Here is a 16328-nt window from a genome sequence, read left to right as displayed (position 1 = left end):
GTAAGAAAGGGATGAGAAACATGGCCCTTCAGTTGCTGATAAGATTTTCAGTTGGTCCCTAAGATGGGGCCTGGAGCTCTGAAATGATGATTAAATTCTCATCCTATTCCTGGGCACATACTTCTAATATCAGGCAACTGAGAACTACATTAAAGTGACATTATTAGAAATAAGTGTCCATGTATAATAATTTGCCGCCCCTTTCCCTGAAAGAAGATTTCATCATCTATATTCATTGCTTTTGAAACTACTAAACTGAATCCTACGTTTCTACATGTTAAATTGAAGCCTGTGGTTATCAAAATGCTGACAAGTTGAGTTATTGGCTACTTTCAGGGTTTTTGCAAAGAGTTCCCCATTAATAACATTCGCTGTGTACATTGCTAGCAGAGAATTATTTAGAACTATCAAATGTGTTATTACAACTTATCCCGTATGCCCTAAAAGAGACATTTTTGACTTGTGGGAAAGGAGGGTATTTGCAGGGGGCTGATAAATGACAAAATACCATTGCTTTTAATAGGGAGGAAAATGTAGTAATGTGGTTCTCTAGTAACTCAGTTATAATCTGCCACTCTCTCTGCTTTTGTTATTTTTTGACAAACTTTGCCATGTTCATCTCCGAAAAAAAAGAAAAAAAAAAGTGAAACCAGAAATGGAGAACTTAGACGAAGAAATTTGTTTTAAATGTTGATTTATCGGATGAGTTTAAAAATCCCTTCCAAGACAAAAAGATTTGAGCATTTCCTTTATTTCCTACTAAAAATATTACAAACTACCAGTTTAAAGATACAAGAGTGTATCATGTGCCTTTAAGAAAAGAAAAAAGAAAATGTTTTTAAAAGTTCTGATTTTAAATATAAAGGTAATGGCATAGGGGTAAACATGGGGTTACTGCCACGGGGTATGGGAAGGCTTATTTGGCAAATAAGCACTTCAAACTCCCTTTTCAAGATGTGATTTGCCCGCATAAACAGTTCTCAAGCCTTTTGTATATTTCAGTCCATGAACTACTTTGACAGGTTCGCTCTGGACCGTTTTGGACACATCCCTTCATACATGATGCTACACAGACATACCCATATTCCAAACCCCCAAACACATAAACACACATGCACGGCCCAGGAATGAATGGAGAAACGGTGATGCCTTTAGATGCCCCTCATCCATACAAGCTGACAAAAATATTATTATTTTTCCTATTTATCAATGAGAAAACTGAGATTCAAAAAAAGATAAATAAATAACTTGTCCAAGGTCACAGAATGTTAGCTATGGAGTCAAGGCTAAAATGAGATTGTTCTACCCACTGCAGCTCTTGCTTGTGCTGATTCTATGCCAAGCACCATCTGATGCTGGAAATAATAAAATGAGTAAAGAGTAATAATCAGGGGGGAGGGTATAGCTCAGCCTAGCATGCACAAGGTCCTGGGTTCAATCCCCAGGACCTGCATTAAAAAATAAATAAACCTAATTACCTCCTCCACTACCAATAAAATAAAAATAAAATAAAGTGATGTTATAAAAAAAGAAAACAATAATCAGATCTAACATTTATTGAGCACTAGGTGCTAGGCACTGTCTTAAATATTTACATGCATTACTTCACTTCATCTCCTCGAAGAAACATGAAATGGGAAATTATTAAAATTCCCATTTTGCAGATGTGGAAACTGAGGTCTACAGGCTTGGATAAGGTCATGCTGCTAGAAATGGGGAATTGCTGTCTCTTAGTCATGTAACAAGCCCAGAGCTCTCTGCGTGCAGATTGCTGGAGCTGGTCAGGGGTGATCTGTGCAAGTTGGAGCCACGTCTGGAAGCACTGGCTGCTGTGGTAAATAATTGCTCTTTGGAGTCCTACCACATTTTTTCATGACTCTCAAGTTGTCATGCTGCAAACCCAACTTAAAGCTGAAGCTTCTTATTTTTCTTGAATTAGTCCTCATCTAAAAATTTTGCTTTCCCTTCATGAAGACTGTCTGAGAATTTTGAGGGTACCCTATGCTCAGTCGGGAAAACAATTCTAAAATTTCAACTCAAATCTTGGCATGATGTTTAAAACATTAGCCTGCACACAACAAAAGAAGCCTTAGCTCAAACCATCTGTTTTCTTAGCATGCTAACATGTGATAAGTGGAGATTTTGAAAATAAAACTGAAATACAGTCATCTCTGGACCATTTCAGTGACAGAGCAATCCCACCAAAAAAAAAAAAACAAAACAAAACTATTATGTTTTCTAGCAAGTTTGCAAATATGATTGAAGATGTTCAGCAGAATAAATTCCAGTTAAAGAATTTAAAATATGAGACAAATCATAAGAACAGGCAAATTGAGCACAGTGTTGCAACGTCATATTTCTCTTTTAATTTAGAACATCGCTGTCCGCTGTCTGTCACACCCTCCTCCCCTCTTAACCAGAACATTTGCAAGAACGAAACTGGAAAGTGTTGGGGGATTGGAGAGAACCCAGGGGTCTGACTCAGTCATTTAACTGCCTGGCCCCTGACCTGCTCAGAGCATCTCCTTGGTGATGTGGTTCCAAGGTAGTGGCGGACACTATTGACTGCCTTCCAGGAACACTTTCCCTGCATCCTTGCCAACAAAATCTCAATTTTGCTTGGTTCTCAATATGCCTAACCCTAGGATATAACTCAGGACTGGTCTCTGTCAACTCTTTGCTACCAGAGGTGTCAGAGACCCGGTTCTGGCCAGTGTGATGGAAGGGGGTCTGCTGGGGCTCCAGGGAAGAGCAAATCTTAAGGAAAACACGGTGGAAGGGAAGACACGGTGGAAGACAAGCCAATCAGAGACTCAGTTGCCCGGCCATGCTGAGCCGCTGACATACGCTTGAAACTCCCACCTCGAGACTTCTTGTCACATGAGGAATTAAATGACTTTACTGGTTACAGCGCTGTTGGGTGTTGTGTCATTGTAAGGAAAATCACCCTAATTCCCCCAATTTCACCTCCTACGTCCTGCCCCCTGTAATGCAAATCAACGCGTTTAGAACCACAGGGCAGAGCTGAAAGTCACTCCACGTCTCCAATTAACAGATGGTAAAATAAGAAATTCAGAAGTGATTTCCCTTCTGATTAAAATGATGAGGCTTGTTGTGTAAATGCCTATGGGAAAGGGGAAAGACACATCAGACATTTGGTGTGAATGACTCTCTCAGAATCATTTCCTAGGAGCAAATTTGTGGACAAAGCACATTAAGGATCAGGAAATTGAGGAGGTTATCTGGAAGGAGGAGAAAGGAACAGAAGGGGAACTGGAAACTCCATGATCAATGTCTTCCATTTTTTAATGAGATGTCATGTGAGACGGAGAATGCATTTTTCCAAATTGCTTGCCAAAAATGCCCGGTCAGCTGTTCTTCCAGAAGGCATGAGAGCTCTGGTCTCTCCACTCCTGGGGCTGCTGGTTTCTGCCCTGGGTGTTGAAAGTGCCAGGTTTTAAAACAACAACAACAACAACAACAACAACAACAACAACAACAACAAAACAAAGAGCTGAAGTTAATACTATTACAGGAGTATCAGAGACCAGCTTCAAAAGCTGCAAATATTTTTGGAACTTCTGCAATCCAATTCTCCATAGCAGCCTTGCTGTTCAATTCACTTGCATTGTTCATTTACAAGATTTTTCTTGAAATTTTGACAGTACCTTCTTCTAGTTTTTCCCTCAAATTTTTATGAATCTCAAGACTATTTTGGTCTGAGAGAATATATTTTTTAACTTAATTATAAAAGTAATACACATTTACATCCATATCTGTCCTCCACGCTGCATATCCCCAGTTCTATTTAGCCAAGTGTGTGGAACATAGTAGGTGCTCAGTAAATATTTGTGGACTAATTGCCTGAAGAAATGCAGGAAACTTAGAAACACAGAAAAACAGAATTTTAGAGAATTTTCCTTTTCTACATATGCATTTGTAGACAGTCAAATCTTATCCCACAAACAACATAAATGTCCATCGACAGATGACTGGATAAAGAAGTTGTAGTATATTTATACAACAGAATATTGCTCAGTTGTTAAAAAAAAGAATAAAATAACGCCATTTGCTGCAACATGGATGGACCTGGAGACCATCATTCTAAGTGAAGTAAGCCAGAAAGAGAAAGAAAAATACCACGTGATATCATTCATATGTGAAATCTAAAAAAAAAAAAATTTAAAGACACAAATGAACTTTTTTACAAAACAGAAACAGACTCACAGACTTCTATAAAAAACAAACTTATGGTTACCAGGGGGGAAAAGGTGTGGGAAGGGATAAATTGGGAGTTCAAGATTTGTAGATACTAACTACTGTATATAAAACAAACAAGTTCCTACTGTACAGCACAGGGAGCTATATTCAATATCTTGTAGTAACCTATAATGAAAAAGAATATGAAAAGGAATATATGTATGTATATGTATGACTGAAACATGATGCTGTAAGCCAGAACTGACACAACATTGTAAACTGAACATACTTCAATTAAAAACAGTCTTGTTCCACAAATATATTTTCTATTTATATCTTAAGTTGTCCATTTCTTTTCCTATAAAAGGGAAGGCTCTGGTACTTGCTATTTTCTGAAAATGCTGGGGTTTGGGGAAAATTTCAACTATATGATCCTCTACTATAATAAGGGGCAGAAAGAATGAAAGCTACTTTCACAAGTTTACACACGTGCTGGAAACAAACCTCAGTTTGCTAACTGCCATAACAGATTCCTTTACTTGGCCGTGTGGTCAGTCTAAGACATTTGGTAGAGTTTTAGAGTTCAGCTAGAACAGTTTAAAAAGCTGAATTAACCAAAGTAAGTAAACAATAAATGTTCTCCCTCATCTGCTGTTACAGAGGGTAAGTGTGAGTCATGACGTATTTTCTTTGCTCGCTTGAAGAGTGATTTATGCACTGATGTTACCACACTTGTTTCAGGGGCTGGTGGAGTTGTACACGCAGCTCTGGAAGTAAATGAGAATCTGTCATGGAAACTCCCTGGAATGTCCTCATTAGCAACATAATTTAGCCAATGTGATACTGAGGCCGCTGTACCAGTGCTGTAAATGGTGTCCATGCCATTCCAGTAAATCATCTCCTCCAGACCCTCTGCAAGATCAGGGCTGAGATTTTTTACTCAGAAACACAAGGGGGAAATAATTTAGACAGAGTTTAGTTTTATGTTTCATCTGGCAGACTGGCATAAAATGTTCTTACAGCAGTCAACAGGGAGCCACAAAGGGCTTGAGTTCAAATTATGGTCAATTTCTGATCATGGGTGTCCATGTTATTTGCACAATGGATTATCCTTACACTTGGCAAAATTTTCCTTGGGAAAAATGGAGAAATAAGGGCAGTTTGTCTGAAGTTCCAATTTTCCCACCTAGACATTCATTTAACAAATACATATTAAGCACATATTTGGGAGAGGGTATAGCACAGTGGGAGAGTGCATGCTTAGCATGCACAAGATCATGGGTTTGATCCCCAGTACCTCCAGTTAAAGAAAAAAATAATAACAAATAAATAAACTTAATTACCACCCTGCCACCGGGAACAAAACAAAAAACAAGCAAACAAACAAAAAGCCCAATGCACATGTTTGTTGTCAAGCATTGTTCTAAGTGTGAGGACCCTGCAGACAACAAAACAGAGCCCTGCCCTCATGGGTCTTAGTTTATTAGGCAAATACAAGAAAGAAATCAATACTAATACATGATATGATACTGGGTAAACATAAATGCTGTAATAAAAAATACAGAAGGATGAGGTGATGAGAGTGATATTTTAGATAGGGTTCTCAAGAGGAGAGACATCTCTGAGCAGAGAAGTGGGTGAACTGAGGAGCCAGCCTTGGGTTTATCTAGAGGAAGAGGCTCCAGGCTGAGGAAACAGCAGGTACAAAGGACCTGGGGCAGACCTGTCCAAGAGCAGATGCAACCACGGGCATGGCTGAGGACCAGGAGGGAAGCCAGTGTGACCAGCAAAGCAAGCAAGGTTCGAGTATGTGAATTGTGTCAGAGAGACACCTAGGGACACAGTCCTGCAGGGCATTGAGGCTTCAGAGAGAACTTTGGGTTGGCTGGTACATGTAGAGGGTTATTGCAAAAGAGTGACACAATCCAAATTGCCTTTAAAAGGACCCTCTGGCTGTAAAGACTAAACTCTGTGTGTGTGTGTGTGTGTGTGTGTGTGTGTTTATTAGGGGGAGGGGGCGAGGCTAAAAATAGACATAGGAAAACCACTGAGGGGGTTATTACAGAAATCCTTCCCAGAGATGACTGATTTGGACCAGAGTCAGGATTTCTGGCTGGGCTGGATATGGGGTAGTAACAAGAGAAAAGTGAAGGATAATTCTGGCTAGGAGTCTCATCAAATGAGGAGTACCACAGTGGGTCCTCTTATCTGGGGGGGTGGGGGGACTCTCTCCCAGCACCCCTCCCAGTCCCCCCACCCTACAGATACCAAAATCCAAGGATATTCGAATGCCTTATATAAAATGGCATAATATTTGCATGTAATCTGCGCACATCCTCCTATATGCTTTAAATCATCTCTAGATCACTTAAAATACCTAATATGATGTAAATGCTATGCAGATAGTTGCCAGAGTGTGACAAATTCAAGTTTTGCTTTTTGGAAGCTTCTGGAATTTTTTCCCCTAGTGTTTTATTCTGTGGCTGAATCCACAGATGCAAACCCGCATGTAGAGGGGCTGATTGTGTTTATTAAGATGGGAAAGACCGTGAGAAGCAGATTTGGGCGGGTCTGAGCAAGTAAACCAGAGGCCATTTTAAACAGGTTAAGAGTGAAATCTCAGGAGGATCCCTCTTCGTGGGGTGATTGTTGTAAGTATGCACTTTGGGCCCTGCTCCTATGTAAAAAAACATCAAGAGGGGAAAGGGCTAGTAAGATGATCTCATGTGGCTTTCTGAGGCCTCAGAGTGTGGGTGGGGGTCTTCGGAGCCCTGGCTGCTGTCACCGGTGCAGACAACTGTCAGTGCTGCTGGTTCACTGAGGCGCCAGCGACAGGGGGAGACACACGCGCTCAGCCTGCTGCACCAGCACAACCCCCAGGAGATGGTGGTGAAGGCAACAAGGGACGTCTGGTATTCCAGCAGCCTGAGAATGCCGAGATCGACTAACCGTGTAGTTTAGGAGACTGGAAAGGAAAACCAACCCTGAGAAAACCATGCATCGGACTCTTATTTCTGCTTTATAATGTGCACACTTCTCATCCTGCTGTTCCTGCTGTTCCTTCTGTTCGTGTCCTACCCCAGCTGCTGGAAGCATTTCCGTAGTTAGAAGACCTGACTGACAGACAAAGACAAGTATCATATGATGTCACTTAGATGTGGAATCTAAAAAAGTGACACAAACGAACTTATTTACAAAACAAAGAGACTCAGACAGACACAGAAAACGAACTTATGGTTGCCAAAGAGGAAAGGGATAAATTATAGCACTGGGAACTATAGTTAATTTCTTGTAACAACCTATAATGAAAAAGAATATATGTGAAAATATATACATATAACTGAACCACTATGCTATACACCAGAAACAACATTGTAAATCAACTACAGATCAGTCAAAAAAAAAAAAAAAAAAAAAAAAGACCCGTCTGAGAAGACAACTTGGATATCTCGTGGTGAGACAGCAATGTTAGCAAGTACAGACAGAAGTGCCCCCTCGAAGGAGGTCTTCAGGGATCTGCTCAAGTTAAACGAGCTGCAGATAAGGATTTAGGATTTAGCAGAAGCAGAGGAAACGTGAGTTGAAGACGAAGAGTGTGTGACCTTGATAAGGAGAGGTCGGCCCAAAGGAGGGACTGCACAAACAGAACAGATTAGGTCTTTGTCTGAAGCTCTGTCTTTGGAAACAATCTGCTGCCAACAAAGTCAAAATGAAGGCTAAGAACTGACCTACAACCAAGATAGATCTAGATGATGATATAATTGCCTTAAAACAGAGGCGTTTGCAGGATGCTGAGGCAACTGTGACTCAAGATATTGTTAGTGGTGTGTGTGTGATGGGGGTGGGGGAAGGGTCAGAAGTACAGTAAACTGTTCCCAAGAAAATTTCTGCAGTTCTTCCATCTGTGTGGGCCAGAGAAGAATGGGATGTACCTGAACAGTGGACTGGCCCAAATACAGCACCTGTGGGTCCCGCATTGTGTACAAAGTAACCTGTCCCAGCTGTCTACAATGCATATGACCAAGAAAGACTCAAAGGAAAAGAAATGGAAGGCTTTGAAACTGGCACTACAGCACCTACCACGGCAGGTCTCAGAAACCTGTAACAGAGGAGGATGCATCTGCCCGGAAGACTCAGACTCCCGAGCACAGCCAGTTCCAAGACCGATTTCTCGAGGCAGCATTCCCCCAAACCAGAAGAAAGGACCTCGAGCACCCATTATCATAAGTCAGGCAGTACCACTTCATTAATAGCCATGCTTAATGCAAAAGGCTTTCTACAGGATCTGAAATTTGTCCCATCCCATGAAAAAACAAACAGAAGGCTGCCAATGAGAAAATGAAACTACAATTCAGAGAAGAAATGATCAGATACAGCCAGAGGACATGATGATGATTGTCCGAGTTGCTTATAAAGTCGAAGACCAGCACTGAAGTGCATCTCTTAAGGGTAGGGGGGACTAGGTTGAGCAGTTTTTGTACAAGGTCCCACCTGGCACTTCAAAGACTAGCCATGGCTTTGGCCTGATGGTTCGCCAGTCGATATATTTGCTAAAACTAAAGACTCGTCTCAAGTATGATGGAGTTTGTCTGCATCCAAATGTTCAGAGATAGGATGGAACGGGATTGCAACTCAGCTATCACAAACATCCTTTGGACAGATCAGTTTTCTTACAGTTCTGGGAAAACTTACAGCTGCATGGTAAGGCACACATCCCACTTGAGAGTCTCAGTTAGTTGGTTTCTCCTTTTTCTGGAAATTTGGGTTAAGAAACATAGATATACTTTGATCTAAAGGCTAAGAGTCAAGTTTTATGAGTTTGCCAAAAACTTAAAAAAGACGACGTTCTCAGACTGAGCTCTTACAAGACCTTATTTAATCCTTTGCGGAAAACCCTGAGTAACACACTTAGGCTCTGTGGGTTCTATCTTTCCCCGTTGCCTCTCCGACTCCTGATGGTCTTTATTTCTTCATCCTCCCAGAAGCCCCTTCCCTCCTCCCACCCCTTGGGCACAGAGCCTGGCTTATGGTAGGAGCTCCTCCCACGCTACCAGCTATGTCATGCTACTGCTGTTGGAGGCACAGTTTGAAAAACAAGATATTCGTCATTCTTATTGCCAGTTTTGTAATGACCACAATTGCCGTTTTGAAAACGTTGGCATCACCACTAGCCTGAAGCCTAACCTCTGAACGATCTGTGTCTAATCACAGAACGGAGTGGTAGCATCATAAATGTCACCCCACTCCACTCTCCGATGTACACCCTCATTAAGGTCGAGGAGGGGGTGAGCTCCTGAGCAGTCAAGCCGCTTCCATTGATCACCTAATGAAAACATACAGCGTTTGACAGTGAAGAGAGAAGTTTACACGGGGATGCTAGCTGCCACATCGGTGCCCGTGCTATTGCTGGGAAAGGCTTTCCCCATAACATGCATTTTAAGATTCTCCTAATTGCAGAAAGCACAGGAGGACTGAAGGAAGGTTGGGTACTTTAATTCTGCAATTTCATTACCAAAACGTATAAATAAAATTTAGACACTGGTAAGCAGCATGAGAACCCTGAGGGATGAAATGCAGAGGCCAAAGGAAAAGGAAGATGAAAGCTTTGCTTAATCTTTTTGGGTAGATTATGCCTGTGATGTTTTTCTGAGGTCCTGTGACGTTTAATAGCAACATAAAAAAAAACCAAATAGGGAGCATAAATATAAGCATGGAAATAGTCACCTAGTGATAAACCATGAACGCCTTAAAAAGAAGCAGAGACGTGTAGCACACATTTGAAATGGGTAGGAATCATGTCATGGACAGAATCTAATTTATTGTCATGAGCAGAAATAAAAATGCCCAAGGAATCAGAGCAACCGTTCCCGGCAAGGGGATTGTGGCAGGCAACTCTGAGCTCCAAAGCGCATGGAGAGGACCTGTGGACAGGTCCCCTCCCCTGACAGTCCTCCCTGACACGCTTGTCTAAACTGGCACGTCCCCCACATGACTCTCCAGCCCCTCCCTCTGCCAGGCTCTCCCTGCAGAGCCCGTTCCTGCCTGAGTGTACCTCCTAGTTTGATCCTCCAATGTTTTTAGCTTCTTCTCTATTTTCCTATGAGAACCCTTTAGGGGCTTTTTGGTTGTGCTTTTGTTTTGTTTTACTTTCTGGTGGATTTCCTTAAGATTATCCCCCAGCAGTTTTACTGACTTTTTCCATTTCAGTTTTCAGCTTTTGATTTCCAAGAGCCCACTGGTTCCTGCTTTATGGACCTAATGTATCCTCTTGTCTCTCCCCAGGGAGTTCAATTTTAAGATGTTTGTTTCTTCTCCTCTCTGTATAGCTCCCGACTCCTTTGAGCTTTTTATCTTTACTCTTTCCTCCCTGTCTTTCTCATTAGCAGTGTCCCTCGACATCTACCATCCTCTCTTCTTCCTCATCCACAAAAGAATGAGGCTCCTGAGGGCTCAGGGAAGCTCAGTGCGAGGCTGGCCCGTGTTTCCTGGTGAACCTATCTGCAGGGTTACGGGCAGGGACAGCCATTTGGCCAGGTGACTCTCAAACTTATCAGTGTCTGTACATCTGCTTCTCCAGAGAGGAGCCCTCCACTTCGCACCTGGAGAGGATGCACCTGGTTCCCAGGGTTCCCGGAGGACAGTTGAGCCTGGGGTTGGGGAGGAGGGTCCCCACGAGATGCGTGGACTTTCACAAATCCTCCTGTGTCCCACCTCCCCACCCCCACCTTCCTTCCCCAGCCTGGTGACTTGAGTCCCTTCCTCTGGGGGGAACTGTAGAAAGTTCATCCAGCCTTTCCAGCAAATTCTAAAATTCACAGTGAATAGCTTATTTGGTAGGACAGTTTTTGAAAGGTTGCAAATCAGACCTGAATATTTTTTCTTATACAAACTTGGGGGGGCAATATGAAAAGGGGCTATGAAGTTACAGTTTGGTTGCACAGGGGCTTGGCCATGTGGGCTGGTGTTTCCACAGTCATGTTCACGAGGTGCTCTGTAGGGAAGGAGTGGAGGGTGGCCCAGGGGCACCTGTGTGCTCTGTCCTGGGCCCATAGGTGAGACAGGAGGGAAGGGGGCAGGGCACAGACATTAAAAGAATGACACTGTAATTAGCACCAAGATGGTGGAAGAGTCAACTCCCAGTAGACCTTGGGCTTCAGTGTGCTCTCATCGACATACAATAGCTGCTAAATGGCCCTCCCACAGGTGCCAGGACAGCTTCAGGGCTGAGCATAGGAGGTCAAAGGGTGGGGGGTGGCCCAGTTCCTGGGACTCCCAGCCCCCTCCCCAAAGCAGTTGGAACAATCCCCCCACTTGTTAGCATATGAAGTTACTGAGCCCATGAAAACTAACAGCCCCGCACCTCGGGGCAGAGCTCATTTTTTCTGGCCAACCCCAGGCTCTGAGGCCGCTGCTCTCCCTTCTGAGTAAGACGGCCCGCCTTCTGCCTGTGGAATGTGTACCTCCTAGGCCTTTCTCTTGCCTTCTGAGACGGCCTACACTCTGCCTCTGGAAAGTACATCTCTCTGAATAAACCCACCTTTACTCAGCTATGGCTTGGTCTTGAATTCCTTCCTGTGCACAGCCAGGGATCCACACTTGGCAGGGCCCATCCCAGGGCCCATCCTCTCTGGGCAAATTTTTTCCTGTATCATCAGGACGAGGTGTTCTGGTTAATTTCTTTACCTTCACTAGTAATATTAGGGGCCTTGAGGTTCCAACTCAAAGTGCATCTCTTCCCTTCTATCGTAACAAGCCCATCTCATTTTTCTCCCAGTGGAGAGCTAGGGTGAGTCATACACAGAAGTCCTAAATTCTACTTCAGGGCCATAAGATGATACTTTGAATCACCTTATGATTCCTGAGTAACGGTACTTTGACTCCTGAGTAACAGTAACATCTCCTGCCCGATGTGGTTCAGGTGTGTCAGATGAATAAGCAGCCTTAGTTTGGGGGACAGATGAACAAGCCTGGTTACCTGCGCTCTGCTTTTGCACTTCTTTGAGTCTTTCTTTCAGGCATGAAAAGGCAATGGCTGTAAAAATGTTCCTTTGAAGACTTGTTAAGATTGGAATGTCACGTTTCAAACAATCCATGTAATACATTTAAGAAATGAATGAGATGAGCCGGTTTGTGTGCCTGGGGATGAATATGACTGTGTAATTACATACATCACTTACAAAGGTCGGAAAGCAGGTGGAGATGGTGGGCTGGTGGTCTGTGAAGTATGTTGCTAATGTTTATTTAGTTATTTTTTCGAAAGGGTGGAAGTAATTAGATTTATTTATTTATTTCTTGATGGAGGGACTGGGGATTGAAGCCAGGACCTCCTGCATGCTAAGCAGGTGCTCTACCACTGAGCTATACCATCCACCATTTTTTAAAAATTTTTTAATGTTTGTTTGTTTATAGCAGGGAGGTAATTAGGATTTTTTTTAATGGAGGAACTGGGGATTGAACCAGGACCTCCCACATGCTAAGCATGTGCTCTACCACTGAGCTATACCCTCCCTTGTGTGCTGCTAATGTTTGGCTTGCACACACACATTTACACACACACATATACACAAGCACACACTCAAGACCTTGGAATTGGTCCTCGTACACATCTGGGGATGTACTTCAACACTACCTTTGTCTGCAGGGAAACATTCCTGTAATTAGTCTTAGAAGATGAGAAATGTTTCAGTAAAAGACAAAGCCATAAGCAGAATATATTATTCCTCTGAAAATCCCATGTCCTTTAACGAGCAGAAGTCCTTCCTTCCTACTCCCCATGCCACCTTGGGGTGAGAACTCAGTCAGAAGGGCTTTTATCTGCAGTTTGCAGGGGCCCAGCTCCACCATGTCTCCCTCACACCATGTCCCCACACAGGCTGCAGAGGCAGGGCCCAGCCACAGTCTGACTTGTCTTGGTGAACATCTCTCTTCCCCTAAGGAACTCAGCAAGAAAGGCAGTCATGAGAGGAGCTGTCACCAAGCTGGTTCCCATTCACTGCCCTAGCTGTGGGAGATGCCACAAGGCAGTTTCTCAGCTGTCCCGCTGGTTCCTAGGAGGCCTGGGACTGTCCACATGTCCCCTGCCTTCACAAACAGTTGCAGACTCTACAGCTGCTTGGCTGGAGTCCTTTGGAACAAAGTGACCCCCTGCCCATGTTGCCATCATCAGACGATCTCATGCCCATGTTGCTACAAATGGCATTATTTCATTCTTTTTTATGGCTGAGTAGTATTTCATTGTATAAATGTACCACAGCCTCTTTATCCAGTTATCTACTGACGATATTTAGGTTGTTTCCATGTCTTGGCTATTGTAAATAGTGCTGCTATGAACATTAGGGTGCAGGTGTCTTTTTGAATTAAGTTTCCCTCTGGATATAAGCCCAGGAGTGGGATTGCTGGATCATATGGTAAGTCTATTTTTAGTCTTTTGCGGAATCTCCATACTGTTTTCCATAACAGATACATCAAACTGCATTCCCATCAGCAGTGTAGGAGGGTTCCTTTTTCTCCACACCCTCTCCAGCACTTACCATTTGAGGACTTTTCAAAGATGGCCATTCTGACTGGTGTGAGGTGATACCTCACTGCAGTTTTGATTTGCATGTCTCTGTTAAAACCCTTTACCTTGCACATAGCTTGTAGAGCCAGCATGTCTATATCTGTATCTCTGCCTGACCATTTACTACATCAGTGAATTTGAGCAAGTCTCTTAACCTCTCTACAGAAGAATTTGATGAGTTGATAGTTGCAAAGAAATCAAGCCTAAAACGGAGTACGTTCTATGTCATTTGGGCTGTTATTATGACTACATTTAATATAATAATTTTAAAGAACTCTTGATAACCCTTCAGGGAGAGCTTTCTGAATCTTTTCAATATTCTCATGTGATAGGTATAAGCTGTTTTCGTTTTCAAAGGTAATAAAATTAATGCCAAGAGAAATAAGGTGATTAATTGAAGATAGCACCGAGTCAGAGCCAAGTAAGTACAAGTGCAGGAACTGACAGCTGAGCACTGGCAGATCACTCCATGCCACACAGATGGGAGTGGCTACGACTCAAATACATCGATTCCTATTCCTTTTTAGCAAATCAAAAAGAGGATATAGCAAATCCGATGTGGAGGTAGTATAAATACAGACTGTTTAAAGAGGGCAAGACAGCTGCAAAACACAGCCCCTGAAAGTAACACCCACAAAGCCTGATGAAATCCATAGCTTGAAATCTTCCTCCTAATTTTCTAGAGGCCCAGAAAGTGGGGGTCACCATCCGGCTGTGAGTTTCTAGGAAGAAATTTTAAATAAATATGGGCAACAAGTTATACTGCAGGGCTTGGGTGTACAGTCCTGAACGTGCCCGGTCTACCATTGCTGATTTTTTAAAATAAAGAATTACTGGTGCAGAAATGGTATCTATCCTTAGCCAGGCACTGTCAGTAAATTTGCCTACCCATTTTGGATGGCTTAGTTTGCCTTTTTCTGCGAAAAATGAATATGTGCGTGACATTTTGAGATTTGGATTATCTGGGAAAGTCGATTCAGAACAGCACAAAGAAACAGCTTAGGTGGTTTTCTTTCTAATCAAACCACGAAGCCTAACACATTGTGAAGAAATTGTGCCCCCTGCTGATTTAATTTGATATTAACCTCATCGGCTTAAAAAAAAATGTGTTTTTTTTTTTGAAAATTCAGCCTGCAGGACTGCAGGATGGTGCTGTGACTTCAAGGTCAGCCATTTCAGCGTCCTCTCGGATGCTGCGGCAGCCTCTCCCGGCAAACAGAAACTCTTTGCTTGATACTGACCTTGGAAAAAAAAGGAAGCAAAGAAGAAATGCTTCCTTTTGTGAATCTCATAGACATTTGTCCTAGGAACCTCTTTGGTATTCCATGTACATTTGTCCACTCTGAAGAGGAAACACAAGTAAGATGAAAAGTTCGGGGAGCCGTGCTGGTTAATGGGGAGCACAAGCCCCTGTGATTACTTTCGACTTTATTAGGACGCAGAGGACATTTGAATCTGTTCCAGCTACCTGGAGACAGAAAAATGCTCCTTGAGAGTGATTGAGTTTATTCAGTCTGAGAAGAGTATTATCGCCAAAGAATAGCAATCATGGCTATGGGTTGGGGGCAGCCTCCCAAGTCACAGGGTTCACTTGAAATGAGCCACCGACTCAGATTTCGAATGCACCTCTCCAAAGGGCTCCAGACCTGGACAAAATGATCAACTAGGAATGTAGCAGTTGTAATCCTGGCTTCTCTCTTCTGGGATCCTCAGTTTTGTCTTTTTTTTTTTTTTTCAATTGAAGTAGAGTCGATTTACAATGTTGTATTAATTTCTGGTACACAGCATGGTGACTGAGTTGTACATATAGATTCATTTCTGTCTTTAGTCTCATTCTCTCCTTTGCCTACTGCCTCTCAATCGGGGCTTTTAAATCTGTACCTTTTTCTGGTCTGGTACTGACTTCCCACAGGCTGTCAAGCAATCTTGCGGCTTATGTTCTTTTCCTCTGCCATGGACTGAATGTTTGTGTCCTCCCCAAAGCCGTATGTTGAAGCCCTAACCCCCACGTGATGGTATTCGGAAGTGGGTCTTTGGGAGGTGACTAAGGTTCCATGAGATCGGGAAGGTGGAGCCCCCAGGATGGGACTGGCACCTTTCTAAAGGGATGGAGAGGGCAGGGCTCTTTCTCCTCCCCAGGAGGACACAGTAAGAAGGTGACCATTGCAAACCAGGAATGAGGGCCCTGACCAAGTACCTGACCTGCTGTCACCCTCATCTCTGACTTCCAGCCTCCAGAACTGCCTGTGGTTTAAGCCATTCAGTCTATGGTATTTTTCAATGGTGGTCTCTTAAAAAGATATTTACATCTTTCGGAGAAATCCTGAACATAGGAAGAACTTTAATGGAGCATTGGCCTTGGAGAAGATAATGGAGGTATTCCAGGACACAGTTCTGCACACCTCTCCCAGCCAAGGCCACAGGGCACAGGCCACATCACTGGCTTTCTGCCAAGTGCAGAGTGAACGAGTTCTTCCAGACTAAAGGATGCAAAGCTTGGCTCTAGATTCAAGAGGAAGGTAGTGAAAATCGCCTTTTCCCCCCATCCCTTAGAAAGGCTTTCAGTCTC

At 43.1% G+C, this 16328-nt stretch overlaps 1 pseudogene; it reads left to right on the top strand.

Annotated features, from left to right (window-relative positions):
- The first annotated feature begins 6924 nt into the window (after window positions 1-6924).
- Window positions 6925-8463, top strand: LOC105083126 (parafibromin-like; annotated as a pseudogene).
- Window positions 8464-16328: the final 7865 nt, after the last annotated feature.

The sequence above is a fragment of the Camelus bactrianus genome, chromosome 8, assembly GCF_048773025.1.
Source record: "Camelus bactrianus isolate YW-2024 breed Bactrian camel chromosome 8, ASM4877302v1, whole genome shotgun sequence".
NCBI classification, from domain to species: Eukaryota; Metazoa; Chordata; class Mammalia; order Artiodactyla; family Camelidae; genus Camelus; species Camelus bactrianus.
The sequence above is the reverse complement of the archived record's forward strand: the minus strand, read 5'-3'. Positions and strand labels throughout refer to the sequence as shown.